Here is a 26,711-nt window from a genome sequence, read left to right on the forward strand (position 1 = left end):
AATCACTAAATTTGTTGCCATCCTTTACCTATATGTCATTAATTTAAATCGGTTTTCTTGGCAGTACAGTATTCTTGGATCTTGATTTCTTTTTACTCACTTTGACAGTCTCAATTTTAATTGTTCTGATCACAATTCCTGTGAATGGGGAATCATTCAATCTGCTGAAGACTTGAATAGAACAAAAAGGTAGAAGAAAGGCAAATTTGCACTCTCTGCTTAAGCTGAGACATCTATTTTCCTTTTTCCTCAGACATCAGTGCTCCTGGTTCTGGGAACTTTAGACTCAGACTGTGGTTTATGCCATCAGCTTTCTAATCCTGGGGCTTTGGAATCTTCTTACTCAGGCCTTTAGACTTGGACTGAATTATACCAATGACTTTTGTCCAGATTGCAGGTAGCAGATTTCTATAATAAATTTTTCCCTCTCTCTCTCTCTTTATATATATATATATATATATATATATATATATATATATATATATATTCTGTGTATAAATATATACATATATATACACACACACATATTCTTTACACAGACAATACTGAATACATGTTAACAGTTGTCTATATTATTGCAGTTGTGTCTATATTATTCGATTTTAAAGGTCCCAAGATTTGTCTTTTTTTAAGTATCTCAAATTAATGCTTATTTTAACTTAAAGCATTTAATATTTGCATGCTTACTTCAATTTTGATCTTTTATGTACTCTTTTGCTTCAGTCTCTTATAGAGAACATGAAAAACACTTTTGCCATCACTCTTTCTAAAACATGGGAAATTGATTTCCTCATTATTTTTTGATAGTCAATTCCAAAGAATCATGGTTGTAAGCTCTGCTACTGTTAGATAATAGCCTACATGGTAGATAGAATAGTGGCTCTTGGAAGATGGCCACATCCCAATCTTCAGAATGGGAATATGTTTTCTAAAGTGGTAAAGGGAACTTTAGTGATGTGATTAAGGATCTTGAGATGGGAATATACTCTGAATTCCCTGAGTAGGCCCAGTGTAGTTAAGAGTGATCTTAAAAAGGAGACTGGAGAGCAGCCCAAGTAGCTCAGCGGTTTAGTGCTGCCTTCAGCCTGGGGTATGCTCCTGGAGACCTGGGATCGAGTCCCACATCGGGCTCCCTGCATGGAGCCTGCTTCTCCTTCTGCCTGTGTCTCTGCCTCTCTTTCTCTCTCTGTGTCTCTCATGATTAAATAAATAAAATCTTTAAAAAAAAAAAAAAAGACTGGAGGGTCACTGGTGAGGAAATCACTGTAACTTAAATTTTATATAATATATATACATATACATATTATGCTTATATACATATAGTATATGTATACATATGCAAAAATATGCATATATATGGTTTTTAGTTATTTATTTTCTGAGATCTCAAATTTGCCAATCTCAGGTATGCTAATAAGATATTTTCAAAAATATAACTTCCAACAATTGGGAGGAATTGCCTTGCCTTTTGTTATCAGGGTTTCTCTCTTATTCTCTATTTATTTAATTAATTATTCATACATTTTGTTTATTTCTTCATTCACTTTAAATAACTTGACAAGTACCATTCTGAACACAGCAAAGCCCTGACTGCAAAGTAGATTATAACTCAGTGGGAGAAATCAGGCGTTAACTAATAACCTTAACAACAAGGTAGAATTGAATCAGTACCACATAAAAGCATACACAATGGACCTAGGGAATGTGAGAGGGATGATTAATTGTGCTTGGAAATATAGAAAGTGAAGAGACTTGAATTGGATCCTCAAAACATAAAGCATTTCAAAAATCGAGAATGAAGAACAAAGAGTTATGGAAATTTTGGTATTCCTGATCCAGCAGTACTTCCTTTCTTTTCTGTCATTTTACTGAATATCTGCTCAAGAATTTGATGTTTTTAAAGTCAAAATAAAATAATATATGATCTAAAGCCACCTTTTGTTTTTTCATGTCTTATTATGGCTTAGTGAGACACTTCTGGTACAATGGAAAAATAATTAAGCAATAACAATATGTTTTAATACACGATTGGCATACAAACTTGTGCTTAGTACTGGTCCCTGTTTAGTCTGTCTGACTTTCTTTTTTTTTGAACAGATGAGAAGAAATCCAGGTTTGTTCTATTCAACTGCCATTCCACAAACATTTTTGGAGGGATAATACATGCCAGAGAGTGTTCCTCTATAGCCGAAGGTGAGATTATACACCAGAAGCGATAGAGGTCTGCTTCTCTCTTCAGATCTGTTGGAGTCAAATACTTTGGAAACAACAAAGGGAGGAGAAATTTCTGGAGAGAAATTGTTGCTGCTGTTTAAATACCAAATACAGGTTACACCGTCATGTGTGCTGAATTTACTCTTTGGTAAAGTGCTGTTTTGTCATGTTAGGTATTAAGGCCTTGCCATAATAAATTACCACAGAGTAAGTGGCTTAAACAACAACTTATTTTCAAACAGTCCTCAAGGCTGGAAAGCCCAAGATCAAGGTTGTGAAAAGGTTCCTCTTTTATTGACGGCTCCTTTGCAGGCTTAGGGGTAGCCATTTTTGCAGGCTTATGGACAACCATTAATCTATCCTCTGTGTGTGTGGGGGGGGGTGGGGAGAGGGAAAGAGAGAGAAGAAGAGATGGAGAGAGAGAGAGAGAGAGCGCTTTTCTTATAATGCCATCAGTCCTGTCAGATTAGAGTCCTGTCATTATGACCTTGCTTAACATTAATCATCTCCTAAGGATTCACATTTGGGGGATCAGAGCTTCAACACAGGAGCTTGGGGAGATATAAATCAATTCATAGAGGTCACCCAAAGACCAAATGGAATTAAATAAATTCTGTTAAATGTAGTGAGTACCTGCTAAATGCCAAACACCATTTCTTGTGTTGGGGATAATTGTGGAACATCCTTAATTATATTGGTTAATATTTTATTGGAGAAAGGCTGAAGATTAAAAGACGGCAACTAAATAAAAGCATGTTTGTGGCTTAAAGCCAATTCTATGAAATAAACAAGTGGGGTGATAACGACAGAGTAACCAAGAAGGGAGAAGCATACTCCTTTAGATAAGTTAACGCTTTTAGCCTCTCCAAAGAGGTGATATTTGAACTCAGATGAAAGGAATGAAATAGAGTCAGCTATGTGAAGATAAGAGTAAATAATTTTCTAGGCAGAAGAAGCAGCAAGTGCCTAAAACTTGAGAGGAAAAAGTGTTTCAAGTTCTAGGAAATGATGGGAAACCAGGCTGACTGAGGTGGAATGAACATTTGGGGAACAGGTTTAAGATGAGCTTGTGCAAATAGGCCAGGGTCAAATTCTTTAAGGTCTAAGGAGCAGCAGTAGGGAATTAGAAATTTATTCAGAATTTAATGAGAATCATAGCAGGGTTTTAAAAAGAGGATTAACATAATCTTACACCTGTTTAAAAAAAGATTATTCTGGTTTGCTGTGTGGAGAATAGATTGTGGGAGGAAATAGAGACGCCAATAACTCATATAATGCTTTTTTGTAGATTAGAAAAAGGTATCTATTAAGACACGTATTCACTGTATTTTCAGTGAATATAATTCACTGTATTCTCTACCTGTCAGAGAATTTGCATTATTGTATTATTCAGATTTTGTTGGAATACGACAGCTCATCCAACTTAAGTGTTCTAATTAATAAACAAATATACCATATATATTAGAGGAATGGTGCCCCTTCGTGTACATGAACAATTCTTGGAACCATTGAGGGAAGGAAGGAAACCACGTGAGGGTCCTGCATTGATCCAACCGAGGGAGAGTGTTGAACCTCTATGTCTTAGTGCCTAATGGCAATGAGAAAAGCAGCAAGATTCAAAACATATTTGTAAGGCTAATGATGAATAGAATTAGGAGATGGAAAATCAAAGAATCTAAGATTATATATATTCGAGTCACTAATGTATAAAAGAAAAGGTTTTTTGTTTTATTTTTGTTGTTGCTCCTGGTGTTGGGGGCAGAAGGGGAAGGAATCAAGCCCTTTTTTGGTTCCATGATTATTAAAGTATAATGTTTGTGAGAGAGGAAGGTAATCATGTTATTGAATATTGATTGAGATAATATAAAGTCACAGTCATGAAGGACCTCCCATGCCAGCCAATATGAGGTGATGTCTAACAAATCATTCATTATGAACTAAAGGAATTTTGCAGAAAAGAGAAATGGAATATAATCGTTGCGCTCACGTATTTAACATTCTGAATTGTGATTTTTCTTAAGCAGATAAAATCATGTAAATTTGGTTGAAGAGGGATCCCTGGGTGGCGCAGTGGTTTGGCGCCTGCCTTTGGCCCAGGGCGCGATCCTGGAGACCCGGGATCGAATCCCATGTCGGGCTCCCGGTGCATGGAGCCTGCTTCTCCCTCTGCCTATGTCTCTGCCTCTCTCTCTCTCTCTCTCTCTCTCTCTCTCTCTGTGTGACTATCATAAATAAATAAAAATTTTAAAAAAAATTGGTTGAAGAACAAATGGGAGATGCAGCTGCTTTGGGGCTGGTAGGCGGATGCCCATCAGGTTGTTCAGAACTACGTGTCACTGCCATCCAGAAAGCTCAGTTCTGTCTGTTGACCTAATGAAAACTTCATAGTGACTGCTATTATTTTCTTTTCCAGATAAAGAAATTAAGGACATTGTATGCTCTGATGTTATTCCTTCATCTAGAAGATCCTTGCTAACTTAGATTTACTACCTAAGGTAATATGGTGCCACCTGAGAAATTGGTGGTAGAACCTGTACTTCCAAATACATTGACAAGGAGTCGGCATGGAAAAGGGGTTGATTGGAAAATTCTGGTACATTCTAGTAAAGGACATTCTAGTAAATAATACACTAGTCCATGGTCATTCCATCAGAGTTGAATTTCATAAGCAAAAATCACTGATGAAAACTCCAGATCTTTGCAAAGATGCTTCTGGATATCCTGAGGCCTGGTTTTGCTCAGTATACAAGGAAATTTAATGCGCCATTGGGAAATGTTTTCTATGGAGAGGAAGAGTTCAGGTCATCAAATAACCAGATTATGGAACACACATGTTTAGAGGCTGTCACAACAGATTTTATATATACTAGGAGGGAAGTCACTCTTACTGGAATTTTTCAGTAGGCATCACTGCAAATTTATAAGATATTATACTGCTGTTTGCAAATTAAAGGAAAAGTAAAGGTTTATTTGGGGGATAATAATGTATTGAACTAAATATAAGATAAAATTCTCATCAGCATTAAATCACCTATAAAATTCTCTGGAAGTATGTAAAAGCCTTAGTGGAAATCAGAATAAGTAGACATTAAAAAAAAAAAAAAAAAAGTTCTCTCTTTTCTTTTGCTGCAGACTACAAAGATAGTTCTAAAAATATCAACAAAAACAAGTTTTTATATGCATTCATATCAAAATAAGGATTATAATTTGGAATACACACACACACACACACACTCTGTCTTTAAGGGTATGTTATACCTCAATAAAAAAAAAAATCTACCCTTGTGTTAAGTCACTTCTCCAAGTCAAAGACCACAAGAAAATACATAAATTAAATTAGGACAGGCTAATCATTATGATTTTATTAGCAACTCAACCTTGATCTCACTTTCAAAAAGAAAGGAAAAAGAGAATGAAGCTTTAACAATTGACATTTAGTTGTTTATTTCTTAATAAGTAACTTGAATTTTTTCCAGTATTTTTTACAGGATGAGTTTCCAAAATTCAGTCCCAATTACTGCTTAAGGCCCGGTGTCCAACTCAGCCACACAGTGAGGTCATACTACAAATTTTCGCCAGAGTCTGGAAAGGCAGCTTTATCATTACATAGAAACAAAATCTCGGGATCCCTGGGTGGCGCAGCGGTTTGGCGCCTGCCTTTGGCCCAGGGCACGATCCTGGAGACCCAGGATCAAATCCCACGTCGGGCTCCCGGTGCATGGAGCCTGCTTCTCCCTCTGCCTGTGTCTCTGCCTCTCTCTCTCTCTCTCTGTGACTATCATAAATAAATAAAAAAAAAAAAAATCTCAACCCCAATACCAAATGATAATACTTTAGTTGAAACCGTGCTTAATAAATGTGGGTCTAAAAGACAATATAAAAGAAAACCAAAAGACAATATAAAAGAAAACCAAAAGAAAATGGCTTTTACCATTATTCTTACCTGTATTTGGTCTTTGTTTTGTCTTTCTGGGAAAGAGAAGCATATAAAGATGAAAAAATTTAATGAGGTGAAAATTTTAAGGACAGTAATACGTTTGAATTCAAACTTTCCTAAGACAGATTACATGGCCACACATAAATAATGCACAAACTGTCATGCATCTGTAGCACTTCTAAGTTTTTTTTAAAAAAGATTTTATTTATTTATTTATTTATTTATTTATGAAAGAGAAAGAGAGGGAGAGTGCCTGCGTGCAAGCACACAGAAATGTGAGCAGAGGAACAGGAGCAGAGGGCGATTGAGAAGGAGTGGAAAGAATCTTGAGACTCCACACTTGTGTATTGAGCTGGACTTGGGGCTCTACCTCAGGACCCTGAGATTTTGACTCAAGGGAAACCCAGTTGGGTGCTTAACCAACTGAGCCATTCAGGCACCTGGCTTCTTATTATTTTATATACTGGATGGATGTGAGACTTCTTCCCTTACCCCTGTTTTTTTTTTTTTTTTTTTTTTTTTTTTTTAAAGCCAGAAGAATGTTAGAGAGGACCACTATTTTTCTAATATAATCCCATGTTAAGGATTCTGAATAAAGAATAAGATGAAGGTCAGACATTTGCTGTATGAATTTAATTCAGGGAAGAATGATTCGGTCATTGTAGATGTAGAGCCTATGCATTTGGAAAATCACTTAACTTTTTTAAGCCTCAATTATGCATCTAATTAACTTGTTTTCCTCTTAATTATATCAACTATGTTCATTATGTGTCAGGACTTGCTTTATTCCACCCATGGTTCACTTGAGACGACAAAAATGTGCAAGAGTGTGTGTATATGTATATGTTTGTATGTAGTGTGGAGTATAGAGTAAGTATGATTACTCAATAATCAAATAAATGACAATATATAAGTGAATATATTTATGTTCAAATATATTGTACTATAATGCATTGTGTGTGTGTGTATATATTATGTAATCAGGTAATCTACATCAATTTGTAGGATGTAATCATCGATGGGTCATATCAAGTCACTGTGATATTTCTTTTTTTTATTTTAAGATTTATTTATTCATGAGAGACACAGAGAGAGAGGCAGAGACATAGGCCAAGGGAGAAGCAGGCTTCCTGTGAGGACCCCAATGTGGGACTTGATCCCAGGACCCCGGGATCACGACCTGAGCCAAAGGCAGACACACTCAACCACTGATCCAGCCAGGCATCCCTCACTGTGACATTTCTAAATTATAAAGTGTTTACTGTGCCTTAAGTTTCTCTTAAGAGAAACTGAGCTGTGCATGAACACTGATCACTCAGAATTTTAGGGTGAAGATATGGTGCTTGAGCTAGAATGACATTTCTAGGCCACTTGACCAAACTCTGAATTCTGTTAAGAGTAGGTGAAAATGCTGGATCTACTCAGAGAAAAGAGAGATCCAAACCAAGAAAATGGATGTTGGCCAAGGGAGAAAAATGGCCCACAGCACACTAGCTTCTGGGTTACTTGGGCAGCGACAGCTGTTAAATAAATGTCATGCCTCTATTTTTCACAAATGAATGAGTCACAAATTGTTTGAAATAAAATTATGCATAAGGCTTTGGCTTTAAAATTGTAAATAGTTTGTTCAGTGGTTGAGTTAATTACACATGGTGTCTATATTAGAAGAGATATGTGAATCTTACAAATAGAGTTTTTAAAAATCGGAGAAGGAAATGTACCTTTCTTCTCTTAAGTCTATTTCAGGGATAAAAGTAACACAGAGGAGGAAAGCGTTTTGCTTTATAACATGCTCTGTTCTTTCAGATAGTCAGACAATAAGACCTAGAGCTGAGTACGCAGGGAAGTAGTGGCAGTATTATTAGATTATCTCCAAGAACACTGGTTTTCTACTTCTTTTAATTAAACCATCTTATCAGTTCCTTTATGCATATTCCAAAGAATAAGAAATAAAAAAGCAGAAACCCCAGCAGTTTATCAGAGTGCTAGTGGATCTGTATTTCTCCTCCAGTTACCACAGATTGCTTTTATATCTGTAATAGCATTTCTGTAGCTTAAAATATAAGTTAATAACACTGCCTTATGATAGATGGGGGAAAATGTTTGCTTAAGTTTTTCATCCCCTTCTGCTTCCTACTTAATTTTTTCAAACTTCAAATAATTTACATCAACCTGGTTATTAAGATTTGATTCTGGAAGTCCTTGAATTTCCTATAGGTTTCCATAGTACTATCTGTGACATAATTAAAAATAGATTATTTAAGTGTTTTTTTTTAAATTATGTAATGTACAAACACAATAGCTTAAAGAAAATTATAACATTGTAGATAAAGCTGACCAGTTTCCATCTACCCGCTTCTCTTTTCTTTTGAATTAACCATATCATAACTTTTGTAGTATATTATTTTATTCCTTCTTTAAAAAGATTTGTTTATTTATTTGAGAGAGAGAGAGAGCAAGAGAACAGAGGGGAGGGGCAGTGACAGAGAGAATCTTAAGCAGACTCTATGCGGAGACTGAGAAGGGGCTCAATATCATGACCTTGAGATCACAACCCTGAGATCATGACCTGAGCAGAAGCTAAGAGTTGGTCAACTAACCAAAGGTGGCACTCAGGCACTACTATTTTGTTCCTTTAAAAATAAACTAAATAATAGTTTATAAATAATACTAAAATAATTATTAATAATAAATATTTATTAATAAATAATAAAATAATTCCTTTAAAAATGCACATATATGTACGCATCGGGAATTTATAATATTATTTCATGTTATTTATACATTTACATAAATTGGATTCTGTTTTTGCACTATTGAACAGCTCTTGTTTTTACTAAAAAATTGTTTTTGGATTTATCTATGTTAACTGGCTCATTTCTTGTACTCATTTATTTATTTATATATATATATATATATATGCCACCTTTTATGTACCCAGTCCTCGTCTGATAGATGCTTAGAGAGTTCACAATATTTTACTACTACAAACTGTGGCAGTGAATATCCGTGTACATATTTCTTTATTTTATGTGCTAGTGATCTCTTTAGGAGTAGATACAGTAGGAACTGTTAGGTCACTTTTTTTTTTTTTTTTAATAGTAGTTACTTGAACTTTTTTTATGTGTTACCTAATTGGTTGATCAATTTCCATGCTTAGAGGGAGTATCTGTCAACGTCTGACATAACAAAGTGACTTTTATTCAGTCCCATGGGAAAAGACATTATCTCTTTATTTTTGAGAATTTTATTTGCTTAGTTATCAGAGAGATTCAGTATCTTTTTATTATTAGAATCCAATTTAAATTTTTAAAGTTGTGGGTTCGTATACTCTTTGTACTTTTTTTGTTGAGTGATTTTTTTTTCCTTATTTATATGTAGGGTTGGAACAATTATTTGTGGGTCATCTATAAAGCAAGTATTTTCTCCCAGTCTGATTTGTTTTAAGACATGAAATTGAATTACTGTTAAAAGTTTTTAGTTACATTTGTATCCCTTTTTCCCTGTTATTATGCTTTTCAGTTCTTTTTAAAGAAAGCTGCCTTTCTCTCATTGCTGCCAGGGCTTAAGAGATCAGTTGCTGGGACAAGAAATTTGAATCCTGATTCAGTCCCTTATTATCTGTGACCTTTCAGGAAGTTTATTAACCTCTCTGATGCATAATTACCTTTTGTGTAAATTGAATAATAATAAAATAATAATTGGATTTCCCTCCTTAATAGGGTTATTGATAGAATTAATGTTTGTATGGCATTCGAGTGTCTAAGGTATAGCAGGCACCATATAAGAGTCAGAAAGGTCTGCTATTTTCTAATCGTTAAAAAATTTTATCTCCCATATCTTAGGCCATTAATTCATCTGGAATATATTTTTGGATATGTTGTATTATAGTCACATAAGTTTATTTTTTCCACATGGATGATCAATTTTCCTAATAACATATTTTAACTACCTTATTCTTTAACCACTGCATAGTGAATCTTATTCTGTTATTCATTACCATGTACACATAGATCAATTTTGAGTTCTCTGTTCTTTTCCAGAAATCTATTCGTCTGATGCTATGACAAGATTATACTGTTAAAACTTTATAAAATATTTTGATATTTGGCAGACCACTGACTTTCCAATCTTGTCTTCTCATGAGTGAATATGGTAAATTTCTATAAAACTTAAAAAAATGCAGGCATAAATCTTCATCTTGACTCACTGAATTATGGATGTGTAGGGTAAAAGTGCTGGGAATAAACATGTTAGACACTTAGTCCAACTCCCTTTTTTGACAGATGAGGAAATTGGTGCTGAGAGAAGCATAAAGGTCATTTTTCAGGATCAATAAGGTAGTTAATGATTTTGGACGTAAACGTACTTCATCTGATTTACTTCAACTTATTTTAGTCATGTATTTGGCCAAGATCCTTGTTTCTTATCTAATATCCCATTATCCAGTAGCGAGTGAGAGGGTCTGTGCATAGCAGATGAATAAGATCTATCCTTACCGTTGAGAAGCTTAGAGTAGAAGAGGAAATGGGAGAAGTCAGTAGACACTTCAATGCTACATGATAACTAATAACAGTGACTACGACAGGGAATCTTGCAGGGGGCAACAAGAAATCATTTGTGGAGTATTGGGGAAAGAGAAGTTAGTTAATGTAGATATTAAACAGTAGATAAGCTTTCTTCAAGGAGAAGGTTGGTGGGAAGGTGTCAGAGTACACCAGGAGTAACATCACAGCTGCATGGACAGACATGCTCTGCTCAGGGTAGAGCAAAGTTTGTCCAAAGATTTAAGTGATGTGTTGAGGACAGAGATAGGCTGGGGCCAGATGGAGATGCACAGTATGCTTTTTCAAAGCATTTGAATCTTTTTCCATAGTTATTGAAAAGATATTAGATACAAAAGGAAGTGGCATAGATTTGCAGTTTAGGAAAATAGATGTGGGATGGAAAGAAAAGATCATAGGTGGAGAGGTAAGTAAGAAGCAATTAGATCCTTATCTAAGGCATTTATAATAGAGATGGGGGAGCATGTTTTTTGATCTGAGCAGAATATACCACTTATAGACCTCGTGAGTGAATAGAGTGTCTGTGTGGAGAAGTGGTATTTGGCTTGAGTGAACTGTTATTTAATAAATTAGTAATTATCGGAAGGATAAATTAGGAGGGGGAAAATGGGAAGAGAATAATGAGATGCAATGAATACAGATGAAAAATGAAGTACCTTTGAGACTTTCCAGGTTGTGGATCAAGTGGGCAACTGGCAAAATGGATCTGAAGGATTCACCTGGGGCACTGTTAACCCAGAGCTGGATTTGAAATCCTGGGTAATGGCACTGCCTCAAAGAAAGTGTTTAGAGCAGTATGAAAAGTGACCTGCAAATGGAATCCCAGGAAAATCCTGAGCATCAAAGGGTCAGACAGAGGAAGAGAAGACCATTAAGATAGGCCAATCAGAGTAGTAGATGGAGTCACAGGAGAGAGTGCCATTGCTTGAGCCAGAGAAGCAGCGACCATTGTATTTTCAGCTCCCCGTTCTCAAAGGGCTCACACTTTATGCAGTGAATGTGTCTACAGTGGCAAATTCATGGACTCAGACAACCTGCACAGCAAGTTCCCTCTAGAGTTCGGTGTTTTGAATTTTGGGACATTTTAATTCTAGGCTTGTTCATAAGATGGCCATAATTTATCTTCTCAATTCCTTTCTCTCGTAGCAGTAGAATGTTTCATTTCCTTTAATAATCATGCTTCATACTTTCATTCTTAGCCCACGTTACCAAGCAGCACATATTTTTTTCCTATTCAATTTTCATATTTGATGTAGTCACATAAGGGTGCTATAAATAATAAATATGTATATATCTATATAATATGTCTACATCCCGCGTATGACATTACTATTGTCATTATGTTACCAGTAATTTATGCCTTCCTACAGATGGACGGGTTCTTGCACAGCACAGCTGAGCAACTTTCTATTGGTGGCAGGGGGTGGATGGTAGAGTCTTGTGGGTTTTTAATCCAACAGACCGTGCTGTCTCTATTGCTCTTTTCTTGGTCATTGGGTATGTAGCACCATCACTCCAAGTAACCTCAGTCTTTAAATATGCAATTAGAAGCACACTAAAAGACACAAAAACCTTCATTACCCAAAAGTGCTTAAATCATTTCCCTAATAGCTCCTCTGCAGTGCAGTGAGAAGCCAGTGCTGGGCAATGACTAAACATCTTAAAGTTTCTGAAAATACCCATTAAAAAAATTCAGACAATTTTATTTCTCTCTAATGACTCTGTGTTTCAGCACATTCAAAATCACATTACCCTATTTCTTCAGGCAAACCTCACAAGCAAAGCCCCCACAGGCGGACCCGCTGGGAAACAAGGCTCAGCTTGGGGAGGTAAACAGCGCTCTCCCATGGCCTGCTGGGCTGTTACTTGAGACATTCAGTAAAGGAGACACTTCGGGGCTACCAGGTGGGATGGCTTTTTAGACAATTGTAATTCTCTGTGATTTTGTTCAACAACAGCCTGTTGTTATTTCCTCTCTGGTGGCAGGAGCTGATTAAGTCAGCCCACACCAGTACGAATTGCTGACCTGCTAAATCTCCTCCAGAACATTTCTTTGCTTTGCCATTTGTTTTGATATTCATGGCATTGTTGGAACTGTGGTTATAATGGTCCCACTTGGGCTAGTTACCTCTACTTAGTCATTTCAGAATGGTCTCATTTTCCCATCTTGTAAAACTCCCTGAAATTAAAACACCCTGGGTGCTTAATATAAGAAGTCACAGAGCAGCTCTGGTTAAATCTAGGCCCAGTGGAGGGAATGTCAGCGAGAGGGGCTTCTGCCAGGCCATCTGTAGTGGACATCTGCTCTATTTGCCTGCCCAGAATCCATTCTCCCTTTTCTCGGCTATCAGCAGCTAGGTGATTTTTCTATCTGGTGAACACATCCCTGCCCCTATTTTGATGTGGGTGATTTGTGTGAGGTGAAGTTCTGGGCTTCAGGGCGTCCATGTGACCAAGCGGGGGGCAGTACACAAGGGGACTGGTTCAAGGATGATACACCAGTTGGTGAAATCTAAATGTGTGCTGGCTGTATGAAAAACACAAGAAGAATCTCTAATTTGTAGGGTTATGGAAATGGCACAACCACTGGATGGAAGTTGCAGATTCTGGGAGAAAGTAATAGAAATGAAAGCATTCAAAAATCTCTTTTGTTCAGCAAGACAATGCACAGGATTAAATTTAGACTTTGTTAAGTGAAAGATGCATATTAAATTTGTGGGGGAAAACCTTTAAAAGAATAGAAATAGAGTGAATAACTTATAAAATAGTACAAAGGAAAATGAGAAGAAAGTGGAAAAAAAATGTAAATTCCGAATGAAGGCAATAAGAAAAGACAGTGGGAGAAATAGTACAAAATGGAATGGTTGATAGAATTCACATGTATTACAATCACAATAAATGTAAGTGGATTCAACTCTCGAGAGGTTATATATCTCTAAAGTTATAAATGTTATATATTGCTAACAATTCTAATTCATCAGAATGATGAGAAAATTGAGAATTTAGTGTGCCTCGTAAAAATATTTCATTAATATTTACTATCTCCTTTCCTTTTTTTTTGGCCTTTATTAGTATAATGTCATCCACTTTCAAAGTTCTCAAGTTGGATTCTTCACAATATAAGTTTTATCTTTTTCATATTCTAATCTAAGCACTATAATTTTCCAAGTTCCAATTAAGCAGAAAATCACAAGTTTTGACACGGAGCATTTTCATAATCATTTATTTCGAGGTATTTTTGTATTTCTCAGCATGATTTTACTCATGAAGAGGTGAAAATCTTCTCAAAGGAGAGCTCAGGATAAGGTGAGTGAGAGGGAAAGGGGAATTAGCAGTAGCCTAGAGTACCAACATCTGACAAGCTAGAGGAAAAAGACCAGGAAAGTTCCTGAAAAGGCTGACAAGGCAGTGAGTAAAAGCGAAAGAGTGTTACATTATAGAGATCCGGGTCAGTGTCTGGCAGCAGAGCTAACTGGAGGGCAAGTTGGAGGCCAAGCACTCAGATTGCCAAGCAGGAGGAGAAACGGATGAGGGTTGCAAGGCAGCCCACCACACCCTGCCCTGGCTTCTTATCACACCACTATGGACTCCTTTGCAGAATGGTACTCGTATATAATGGTTTCAAACAACACATGCATCATTGACTCTGTGCAGGATGTCACTCAATCAGTTTGGGCTTGCTTTATTTTATTTTATATATATATATTTGGTATCCTGTACATTGCAGTGGGTGTGAAGATAGTATTTTAATATTTGTACAAAATTTAATTTAATTTTAATTGTTCTATGTATATAACTGAATTTCTAAATAATAATTAAAAAAAGGTTCTTATGAAAAAAAAAATGAGGCAGCTCCTTATTCCGGAGGTTCGTTCACTTATTGGTTTCTGTTTCCATTTCCATGTGTTCTGTTCTGTTCTTTTCCAGTGCCCTCTATTTCCTGTGTTATGCAAGTGCATATCTTCAGGGCTTTCCTATTACCCACAAATCTTCCATGATCCCAACACTCCTTGAAATACTATCTTCATCACTCTCTCCATCACCTTCAAGTTCTTTATAAATGCCAACTACACTTAGGAAACAAGACTCAAATGCCTTGGGGTCAAATATGTATGTTTAGGTATATATAAATAGATAAAATAAATAAGTAAATAAATATAAAAAACACTAATGGAGATTAAAGAAAGAGGAAACTTGCCCCTTCTGCAGATATTCAAATTTTATTTATTTTATTTTATTTTATTTTATTTTATTTTATTTTATTTTATTTTATTATTTTTTAAGATTTTGTTTATTAATCATGAGAGACACACAGAGAGAGAGGCAGAGACACAGGCAGAGGGAAAAGCAGGCTCCATGCAGGGAGCCCGATGTGGGACTCAATCCCAAGACTCCAGGATCATGGCCTGGGCTGAAGGCAGGCACTCAACCGCTGAGCCACCCAGGCATCCCTCAAATTACATTTTGTAGAATATATAGAGAGTTGGAAAAAAAAGAGGTTTTTGGTGAAATTCTACAGAGGTTCATGGTTTGAATTCTCTGGTTTCCAGCTTTGCTTGGTTGCTTCTAAACCCAATCCAAAAAAAAAAAAAAAAACCCAATCCATTTTTAATCCAATTTTTTCTCACTCATATGTTAGTTGATATAGCTAGCTCTTTAAGAATAATAGCATTTTTAAATTTTTCTGTTTTTCCATCCTGCTTTATATTTCAACAGGCTTCTCTTACAAAGAAAGGAAAGAAAAAGATAGGTAGGAATATTTTTCTTGTCTTTAGCCCTAGGACTCCACAAATTACGCTATTAAATATCCATCCTTGGTGTCTCTCCCCACTCCACTGCAGTTAGTAGATTGAGTTTAGAAGACAATTGCTTTTATTTCAAAAAGTGCTTGGCGTGGGTGTTTTGTCTCATTCAAATGCATCTACTAGCTAATTTGTTTATGTGACCAATTGCAAGACTCACCTGGTCTTTAGGCTTTGTTCGTAAGGTCATTAAGGTCAGTTTTTCCAAGGGTACTTCTAACTTGGGCATTCTGTGATGGTGATGCAGAAGCTATGTGAGAGCAGTCAGCTGGACTTCACATGCATGTGGAACAAGGTGTGTGTGTGTGTGTGTGTGTGGAACACTGCATAGATGTTATTGGACACTTGTTCTGGAGGAATGTCTTGCTGGCTTTAGTGAATTGATCAACTCACTGTTTAGATTGCAACACTTTCCTTAGAGGTCATTACACCAAAATGCCTAGCCTAAGCGGTGTACTTTCCATTAAAAGAAAAGAAAGACTTTATAGGTGCCAACAAAATGAACTTTAATACTTTGAAATGCAATGCCTATCTTAGGTAGAAGCACAAGAAAGATTTAAAATATATTACCGACAGATCACACAGACCTTTCCTAAAATTAATCACATATTCATTTCAGAATAGGAAAATTATTGCTTTTTAGGATTGGGTTTGTTTGGTAACTAAAAATGTCAGAGATACTCATAAAGAAGGGAGATCTCAATAGGTAGTCAGATAGCTTAGGTGGTGGACAATGTATGAGAATTAACATTTGCATGACAACGTGGGAAGGACACCAACTTCATTTATGATAATCAAACCCATGTTTAATAATCACCAAGGTTTGCCAAAGTTAGAAACTTTTCCTTAAATTCTGTGAATAGCTTTTTTCCTCAAATACTAAACTTCAGATAATGAGCCAGATTTGGGAGAGTGAAGAAATCCCTAGTACACGGTCAGTACTCAGTAGTAGGCACTCATTAAGTTAAATCAAATGATGGAACTTTAATTCAGTCATAGGTTCAAGGCCTGGCTATTATTGGCTTCAAAATCCTAGAGAGGTCACCAAGCTATCCTGAGTCTAATTTCTCACTGAAAATGTATATGACTTTCAATGTTTTGAAGGGGATAGAGAATCATACGTATAAAAATGATTTGAAAACTATATATTGCTGTATAAATTACTAATATCAATATATGTCCTCCTAGCCAGATGTATTTTGAATTCAAATATACTTAAATTTTAGAAAAGTAATGTAGTCTATTATGTAATACCAACAGCAGAGACTTTGGCATTGAATAATCAAACACATTTATAAAATATTTCAGCAGGGATATTTGTGAATATTCATACGAGGTAAGACAAATAAATATGATACATAACTTTATTTCAGTGTAAGCCAGCTTAAATGAATTCAGGCTGCATACGTGTTCAGATTGCCTCAAAATAGATTATAATTTTTTTTCAGTTTTCTGAGACTTTGGATATCAGAATTGCAGATAAGAGGAGATTGGGGACTTCAATTAATATTAGAATGAAGAGAGGGGACTCTAGGTGAGCAGCTTCCATTGACCACTGGATCATTCATAAAATATTATCTCTAAACTTTAAATAAAGACAGGATTGGAGATTTCTAGCTTTTGCATATATATATGGCTATCTCTGTCATACTAGAAAGTCATCTCTATGACTTCTTTTCCCCCTTATATAAAGTTTATTTTTTCAAAGTTTAAAAAAAAATTGATACAGATTGTATGAGTACTCAAATCATTTCCCCAAATATAATTTTTTAATAAGTAGAAAATGGTGTACACTTTTGGCTTGCTTGGGACTAATATCTGCTTTATGTGATTGGTTACTAGAATATAGTCATGTTTCTCCTTGAGTTCCTTGGAAATTGGGCTGTTCTCATAGTTGAACAAGGCCCTGCCTTGCTAGAGTTATGTAGCTCTAGTATAGAACATAATTTCCAAATGTTTTCATAATTAATTTGACATGCTTTTGTAAGGATGAGTAGCATGAAAACTTTTCAGTAGATGTTCCGTAGACAAATATATTATTTTCTGCTTAATCCATATAGTATTCAATTCAGGAACAGAGAAGAAATAGAAATATTCCAGGACTAAGTGAAGAAAATGCAAATTAATATGACCAGCAAAGGTAAGGAGTAAAGTGAAAATTATATAAAACCTAGTCAACACCTTGTATATATTTTAAGAATTACAGAGTAAGGCAAAGGGGATAAGCAAAAATTCGTTAGGTAATGGCATGGGAAGATCACAGATGGGTGAAGGTAATTAGATAATATAATTATTTCTCCTTAGATATAACAAATAAGGGGACAAACGGGTATGCCCTCTGGTAAATATTGATCTACATAGTTGATATAGAGAAACTATGGAAATCACATCATATTCGAAAACCATACATTAAAACCTCTAGACATTTATGAATTTTATTATTTATTTATTTATTTATTTATTTATTTATTTATTTATTTTGAGTTTTATTTTTGAATACTGATGAAAGAATACCTGAGTCTAGAAAAGAGACAATTGAAAGAAATTAGCGTGTACCACATAATAATAAAATCGCCTAATTTTATCAGAATATAATTGTTTCCTGCTCTGGTCCTTGTGCTCTCCAAACAGTAGAAATTGGGGCCAAAAGAGAATTTCCAGGCAAGGCTTTTATTGAGGCTGATGCTCCAGCACAAAGGAGACAACATAAAAGACAGGCTGCTTCATGCTGGCTCTCAGAACAAAGGCCAGAAAGTGTTTTTAAAGAGGGTCAGTAAGGTGGGAAAGGAGTGGCATCCAAGCATGTAGGACAGGTAGAGAGAGAGGAAGTTGGGTGCACAGGCACAGTGGAAAGAATTTGCAATGTGTGTCTCATTTGCATGTTAAATTTCCACTGCTGGGCAGAATTTTTCGTATTCTAATGAGGGAAAGCGTCAGCAAAATGTCAGGCCTATGGTCCACCTTGGCCCAGACTGGTTGGTGTGGTCTTCGCCAATCTTTGTAGTTGAGTCCCTCCTTGGGTGAGCGTTCTGCTTCTGCATTCCTGCCAGATAAACTACTCAAGAGGCATTGGGTTTCGGCTCTCCAGGAATGCTGGGTTTTACAGTTGCAATTGAGGGGACCTCAATCCAGCCTCTACTTTTTCTCATATCAACAATGATATTTATTTAGTAAGAGAGAAGGAAGCTGCAAGCCAACACGTCGAGTTTTCTTTGATCTCAGGAGATAGCAAGCCCGGGATTCTGAACAGCCAGCGTTACGCATTCCCATCAAATGGATTTTAGATACTTATGGTCTAGACTGAGTGGCCACTAACTACGATGTGATTTCAGAAAAGTCACCTTTTATCTCTAGACCTTTCTTTCTTCCTTTGTAAAATGGGGGGATTCAGCTGTATTATCTCTGAGGTACTGGTTTAGCTTTGAAATATTGGCTTAAAATGCAATTTGAAAACTCTCTGATGCCCCTTAGTAGTAATGGGTATCAGGAAGAGGAGGCTTCCCACCCCCACCCCCCCACCCCCGCAACATGGATGGGGCATAAAATGAAAGGATGCAGGAATGGTAAAGATTTAGTTTCTGGATGGGGCCGAAGAAACGATCAGAAGCATGTGTAATGAGGCAAAATGCCAAACTTTTTTTTTTTTTAAACACTTCTTCTTTTTTTTTTTTTTTAATTTTTATTTATTTATTTATTTATTTATGATAGTCACAGAGAGAGAGAGGCAGAGACACAGGCAGAGGGAGAAGCAGGCTCCATGCACTGGGAGCCCGATGTGGGATTTGATCCTGGGTCTCCAGGATCGCGCCCTGGGCCAAAGGCAGGCACTAAACCTCTGCGCCACCCAGGGATCCCCAAACTTTGGTTTTTAAGGACTTTTTTTTTTTTTTTTACATGGAATATGCTCATTGCTTATGCTCATTCCTAACCCAGCTCACTCAAGTCTTAGTTCCCAAGGTCTTATCCCAGTCCTGCTTCCTTAATTAAGCTTTTCATTACTTTGTACTAGTTTTTTTTTTTTGTGGCTGCCTTATATTTTCATTGCTATATTATGTTTTGTGATAGTTTGTATATCTTCTCTCAAACTAGACTTAACATTTTTGAGTATAGCACTGTTGATGTCAGGGTGGCTTCACAAGAAAACAAGGAGTATTCTGAACTCTTCTCTCAGGCATCAAGAATCTGTAAATGTAAATGTAAATGTATCCCCTCCATCTGAATTTCCTTATTTATCTAAAACGGAGCCACTCACTGAAACCTTCACCTTGTTTTATTTATTTATTTATTTATTTATTTATTTATTATTTATTTATTTATTCATTTATAAAAGATTTTATTTTATTTATTTATTCATGAGAGACAGAGAGGCAGAGACACAGGCAGAGGGAGAGGCAGGCTCCAGCAGGGGAGCCCGATGTGGGACTCAATCCTGGGACTCCAGGATCACGACCTGAGCTGAAGGCGGCGCTAAACTGCTGAGCCACCAGGCTGCCCTTCACTTTGTTTTAGAATGATTTTTATCCCCTTCAACATTCCCAGTAGGATGCAGACTCGTATTATTCTGAGTGTTTGTAGGATGCTATATGAAGCTGACACATTTGGTCAGACAGGTAGTCTAAGGGCCATCATAGTCTGGGTATCTTATTGCCACTGGGGCAGAATGAAAGAAAGTGTATTACTTTTACTAATTAATGCAAACCTTTCTCATTACTTTGCTTTAAGTCATATGAACACAACGTAGGCAAGAAAATCCATTTGTTCATTCATCCAAAATACAACACTTTTTTTGTGTGTGCTAGTCATTCTGTTAGGCATCTGAGGAATATTCATTTGCAGCAGCCATGACCCTGACTTCAAGAAACTCCCTAGTAGTTAGGGTGCCTGGGTGGCTCAGTCCATTAAACATTTGACTCTTGATTTCAGCTCAGGTCATGATTTTGGGGTCTTGAGATCAAGCCCTGTGTGGGGCTCTGCATTCAAGCTTGGAGTCGGCTTGTCCCTTCTGTTCTCTCTGCTTTTTCTCTCTCTCTCTCTCTCTAAATAAGTAAATAAAATATTTAAAAAAGTAAAATAAAAGAAACTCCCTAGTGGTTAAAGAATGTAGATCCAGGGAAGGAATTTGTGCATTTCTGTAGAAGTTTCCAGTACAGAGGTTTCTGCAGAACAAGGATAATTTCCATCCTTGACTAGATGTAGCAGCACTTCTTATCACTGATGACACCCCAGGTAGGCTTACAAAGTGCTTCTGCTTAGTGACTGACATGTAGAGAGAGCAGAGCATTTGGGTATGCTTAGCAGTTCCCCATCCACTGTCGCAGATTTAATTTGAGTAGTAAAGAAAGAAATTTTCGGTAAAGTTAATCTGGTCTCAAGTTGCTGGGATCGCTTACATAGCATAATAAAATACATAGCACTTTTCAAACTCAGATTTTGCCAGTCAAATCCAATGACCGCATGTGTGTGATATGACTGATTTCTCTCTGGGCTAGTTTGCATCCTCCCTTTACGGTTTATTTTTTCACTTGGTGCATTAAACCCTTGGCCTTATAAAGTAACTATGGATTCTTTCTATTTTAAATCTGTTACTTTGAAGCTTTCCTGTAGTTTGGAAACTCTTTTAAGGTTCTTTTGGTTTAGCAGAAAAAGCAATGTATCTTATGTTTTATGGCCTTTCATACCTAATAACATGGTAATAATTCTTATAGTCACATTCATTTGACCCTTCCTTTCCTGTGAAATGTGTGATCCTCTTGTCTCTACCTTTCTCTCCTTCCCAACCTGTACCTCTTTTCCCCTTTTGAATTCTGCTTTATCCTTAAAGTTTTCCTAAATACTGTGGCAGGATGTAGGCAATAACTCTATCCCATGTACAGCATGGTAGCTTTGGGCATATCTCAAGTAGCATATCACCACAAAAAGAAAAGGCGGAAAGACTGTCTTGCCTACTAAACTTTGAGTATTTCCATTTATCTGTCCTTTACTGCCAGTGTCTGGATATTTGGTAGTTCTCACTTGTGGATGAAATCCATTTAGAAGATGTATTTAGAGGGACACAGCATAAGCCTCCGTAGAGGGTCTTCTCTAATATAACAATCAGATTTATTCATGTCTAGAGTTTTTTTCATAATAGCATTTCTTCTGGTAAGAAATGTGAGCTTTCAATTGGTAGTTAAAAAAAAGGCAGAAAAGTACTTTTTATCCATCAGATTTTATTATTTAAAAAAATTTAATTGTATTTGTTTATTTTTTGGCTGCAAAAAGCTTTATTTATTTATTTTTTTCTATTTGGTCCAACGCTTGAGAACGGGCTCCAAGATGGTTAAAGTGCTCCTTAATGGCTATAGGGAGAAGCTCAGGCACAAGTCCAGGCATCAGGGGGATGCCAGAGGGGCTAGTCAAAGGCCCCTACTCATGTTTGATGGTCATCCTTCAGAAGAGATCCTCGCTCAACCCAGCCAGCCTACAGAGGTTAGTCAGCTGGTCCCCCATTTTTCTAATGAGTTTCACCTGTTCCTCTAGGAAGTGGTTCACCAGGAAGTCACAGAGATGGGGGTATGTGAGGGCTGAACCCCAGGCATGCAAATCCCAAAGGGCCTGGTTCAGGTTCTCGAGAACCAGGGCAGCTTCCATGGCATACAGGGTTGTACATCACTCATCTTAGGAATGGCTTCTGCATGTCTTGGAAAAGGGTGTGGAGGCTGAGCTTTTGCATTTTCAAGAGCTAACGTGCTTCTCTTCAGCCAACTTGAGGAAAAAGGGCCCACACCATCCAGAACCACATCCTCATGGTAGAAATAGAAGCATGGAGAGAGGGAAGTGTAGGAGGCCTGCAGATACATGTGGGCCAGGCAATTGATGGCAGCCTCCCGCTTGGTGGAATAATTCTGACAAATCTGGGAGCTCATGGCTGGTGGTAATAAGGAACTAAGCTCAAAATAGGGGATTGGCTGGTCCTAGAGGCAGAGAGTAGCCAAGAGGATGGCCCCAAAAAGGTTGTGACTGGAAAAAAGTTTGGAAGGTGGTCATAGGCTGGTAGAAGGGGTGTCCCTTGATCTGTTCCCTCCAAACACTTTTGAAGAAGAGACAGATCCATGGAACAACCAAGTGCCTGCCTTTATGCATTGGATTTTGAAAGTGATACTGCTGTTGAGAATAAGAATAAATTAATATTTCATTTGATTTACATTTTTAAAAATCATTTTTATATCTTTTAAATTTGATACAATATTTTGTTGACTTAAAAAGTACATTAAGCTGATTACTTCATTTTTGCAACTCAGTCAATGCACATAATACATTAAGAGAAAAAAGTAGAATTTAATTAATTACCATTAGTAGCTTATTTCTGAATTTCAACTGGCTGACAACTCTTCATTGAACTGATTCACTTTTGCTATTTTGCAGAGGTACGGGCAAAACTAACAATCACAAACAGTGCCAAGTCCTGGGAATTCACCAGGGACTCCTATTTTTGAAGAATGTTACCTAAATCTTTATCTGGGGACATCACTAAATGTTACCTAGCTAACTGAGTAGCTTGTCAAATATAATAAATAATACTTGATTTATTTTTATTAAAAAATTGCAGTTCATTTTTCAAAAATGAAAAGCTATCTTGGTATTAATTCGTTGCTAAGCATAGGACGGGGTGATTCCAAATTAGCATTAAGGCACTTCACTCAACATGTAGCCAACAGGAAAAAATTGGGGCTGTTCACATTTGATGAGAGGAGAGGCACAGTTTAAAGAGCCAAGTTCTTTGTTAACCTATATAATATTTAAAATCAACTAATGTTTTGATACATTGAGAAACTTCTGAAGTGCAAGTCAGAAAAACATGACAACATTTTTCCAGAGAAAAACTGAGTTGTATTTCAAATTTAATACTTTGTATGATCTCATAGTCCTGATTTTATATCCTGTGAACCTAGTAATTCATTTTATTTATAATTAAGTTCAACTAGTACAGAGACTTCTGTAGGGAGAAGACAGTTATGTTGGGAACAACTTTGCAAATTTAATTTTTAATGTAAGAAGCCTAGTTTCTGTCCCTTGTATTTTGTATTTTTTCTTTCATTAGAAATATTTTCTCTACATTGTGAGAAGTGTACATTATGCATTGGATTTTGAAAGTGGATGCACCAGTCAGGCCTTGTGGGCACTAATGAAGCCCTTGTAAGGCTTGGGGCTCCTGGTCAACGCTTCGTGCTTGGTCAGGCTCTGTGAGCAAGCAAGCCCCTTGCCAGGGCAGGCCCAGGTGTTCCAGAGCTGGACAGCAGAAGAATTCTTGTCCTCACTGGCTGGTGGGGCAGAACACCCGGAAAGGGTCCCAGTCGGGCAGTCGGGGAGTAGCCCGGTGGTGTGGAGTTGATGGCATCATTGCAAATCCTCTCTTTCCCTGAAAAATTAAGACTGTGGAGTTTAAGGAAAAATTGTTGCTTGAATAAAAAAAAAAATCTGATTACAGGTATAGAAAAGGCACCCTGACAAAGAGTACTCAATTGATTTTGCTTGGTGATTATCTTGACCTATTTGTTCATACCGTCTAGTCCTATAAATAATAAAGATAGGAATTTTTCTTAATTTAAAGAAAACACCATATTGCTTACAAAACTTATTTATTCAGTAGAGATGTATGAATAAATATGAAAATCTAGTGCATAACGAACACCTCAGGCCTTTGGGCTAGGTCGAGATTCACAAATAACTTACCATGTTTGCCTCCATCTTACTGTCTTCCTTCACAAAAGTTACTTCTTGGAAAGAAAAACTTCTGTGTGTAAAGAAACTGCCAGAGTTAATTCTTAAAGTTGTGTAAACAAAATCATCCAATGAAATCAATTTCATAAATTCCAAAAACTGTTCTAAGTGGAAGAAGATGGAGAGAATCTTTAACTTTGAAGGGAGTATTTCAAAACCAGCTTTTTTTTTTTATTCCCCCAGTGAAAAACCTCTCTGTGCCTTTTTCCAGACTGCAAAGTTTTAATTTTTCATTTTGTGGTGGCAGATATGAGCAATAAAAAAACAAAAAAAAAAAACAAAACATCTGACTGAAAGAAAAAAAGTACTACAGAGCCACATTTTAGTAGATAGCCTGTCTTAGGAGTTATGGAAAGGAAATCTTGAAGATGCAGGTTTTAAAAATGAGACCCAAATAAGACATCCAGGGTTATTCTGTGCCCATTAAGCTGAGCTCTAACTACCTTCCCAAACAGCTTAGAGGTTGGTCTAGGGCACTGAGCACGTGACAGCGTTGGCTCACTTTGTGGGCGGGGGTCAACATGCAGGCCTGCAGCTCCTTTCTCTCCTGCTGGATTTTCTCCCATGGGTTCTCTGAATCCTGAGCCTGGCATACGAGCAGATCTATGCTCAAGAAGAGAGACTCAACAATTCCTGTGGGGCAGTCCTAGCGTTGAGGCTGATAGCAGAGGCTAGACACAGGTTCACGTACCAGCCCATTTTTGTGGTTCTGGTCTCTCGATGTTTTACTCCACATTCAGCTTTTCTTTCTGAACTCTAGACAAAGAGAGTCACACCTCTTCAGGCTCATCCTCAGACTCAGAGACAATAGCTTTGCATAGACTTCTTCACCATGTCCCTTCCTACTTGGAGTTGAATTCCTGTAAGTTCCTATTCAGTATTATTTGCAGTGGTTCTTATCAACAGTGCAGCTTATCTGATTGAACCTTCAGTGATACACACAGTCTTGCAAATACAGTGGATTATCAAGTGCCGGAGGTTAGGGAGAATTGACATGATGGGGGCAGAAATTGAGACAGAAGAGTTAAATATGACACAGGTCATCAAATACCTCATATTTTATGATGGGTTTATATGGATTTTATAGAATGAATCTCTTAGAAGGTAAGATAGAACATAGAATCAAGATACAACGTATGGATGCTTTCACTGGTTGTTCTCTAAGAACGAGTTTCTGATTGTTACTTATTTTTAAAAATTTCTTAAAGGTTTTATTTATTTATTCATGAGAGACACAGAGAGATAGAGACAGAGGCAGAAGGAGAAGCAGGCTCCACGCAGGGAGCCTGATGCCGGGACTTGATCCCAGGACCGCAGGATGAAGACCTGAGCTGAAGACAGATGCTCAACCACTGAGCTACCCAGGAGTCCCTCTAATTGTTACTTATCAAGAGAATCTAATTTTTATCTGGATTTGTAACTTCAGGAAAAAAAATGATATTTCTTAGCCACCTTATAGTTAAAGATAACTAATTTATGGCCAATAGATTGAGCAGAAATGTGTGTGCGACTTTTAACATGTATGCTTGGAATGAAGAAGATAACATTTTACATTTTGGCCCTTCCATTTTCCTTTTGGTTAGTATGTAGAAAAGAGGGCTGGGGTTTGAGTTGTTGTCTTCAACCATAAAGTGAAAGCCAAATGCTCAGACCAGTGGAATAGCAGGATTAAAGGGGTCTGAGTCCCAATATTTTTGTGAAGCCTCCGGGCCAAAAGTTCTTACATCTAAACACAGTAAAGATATGCATATCAACTTTATTTCATTTACTGTTGTGAGTTTTGGGTCCCTCAGTTAATCATATATGATTAATAGGGACATTTTAAGTAAAAACTACACGTTTAAAATTTACAGCATGATGCTTTGATATCCATATATAGTGAAATGATTACTGCAGTCAAGCTAATTAATATATCCATCTCTTCTCAGAGTTAACTTTTTTAAATGAAAGCACCTGAGATCTAAGCAAATTTCTAGTATACAATACAGTAAGATTAACAATAGCCATCACGCTGTACATTAGCTTTTTCGAATTTATTCATCCTACACAATTGCAACTTCACACCTTTTGACCAACATCTCTCATTTCTCCCACCTTTCTACTCTCTGCTTTTGTGAATCAACTTTTATTTAGATTTTCAGATATAAGTGACATCATGCAATACTTTTTCTTTTTTGCATTATTTCATTTGGCATAATGTCCTTGAGTTTCACCCATGTTGTTGCATATGGCAGGATCTCCTTTTTTAAGGCTGAATAATATCGCATTGTATGCATATATCACAATTTCCTTGTCTATTCATTCATCAACAGACCCTTCGGTCACTTCTGTATCTTCGCTATTGTGAATAGAACTGTAGTGGACACGCGAGTGCAGATTTCGCTTCGAGGTACTAATGTCATTTCCCTTGGATATTTACCCAGAAGAGGTATT

General features: G+C 36.8%; 1 long non-coding RNA gene across 16 annotated transcripts in view; it reads left to right on the forward strand.

Moving 5' to 3' along the window:
- The window catches only part of LOC144300365 (uncharacterized), a 97,320-nt gene that overhangs the window by 14,459 nt on the left and 56,150 nt on the right, over positions 1 to 26,711 (forward strand). For 11 of the 16 annotated variants that reach the window (XR_013366949.1, XR_013366941.1, XR_013366946.1 and 8 more), the window contains 7 exons: positions 2,098 to 2,193; positions 4,628 to 4,709; positions 13,968 to 14,022; positions 15,433 to 15,466; positions 16,967 to 17,052; positions 17,579 to 17,658; positions 26,591 to 26,667. This is a non-coding gene — a long non-coding RNA (uncharacterized LOC144300365). Of the gene's footprint in view, positions 1 to 2,097; positions 2,194 to 4,627; positions 4,710 to 12,481; positions 12,622 to 13,967; positions 14,023 to 15,432; positions 15,467 to 16,966; positions 17,053 to 17,578; positions 17,659 to 26,590; positions 26,668 to 26,711 lie in introns of all 16 variants that reach the window. The other 5 variants (XR_013366947.1, XR_013366951.1, XR_013366953.1 and 2 more) reach the window with 5 other exon arrangements.

The sequence above is a fragment of the Canis aureus genome, chromosome 28, assembly GCF_053574225.1.
Source record: "Canis aureus isolate CA01 chromosome 28, VMU_Caureus_v.1.0, whole genome shotgun sequence".
Lineage (NCBI taxonomy): Eukaryota > Metazoa > Chordata > Mammalia > Carnivora > Canidae > Canis > Canis aureus.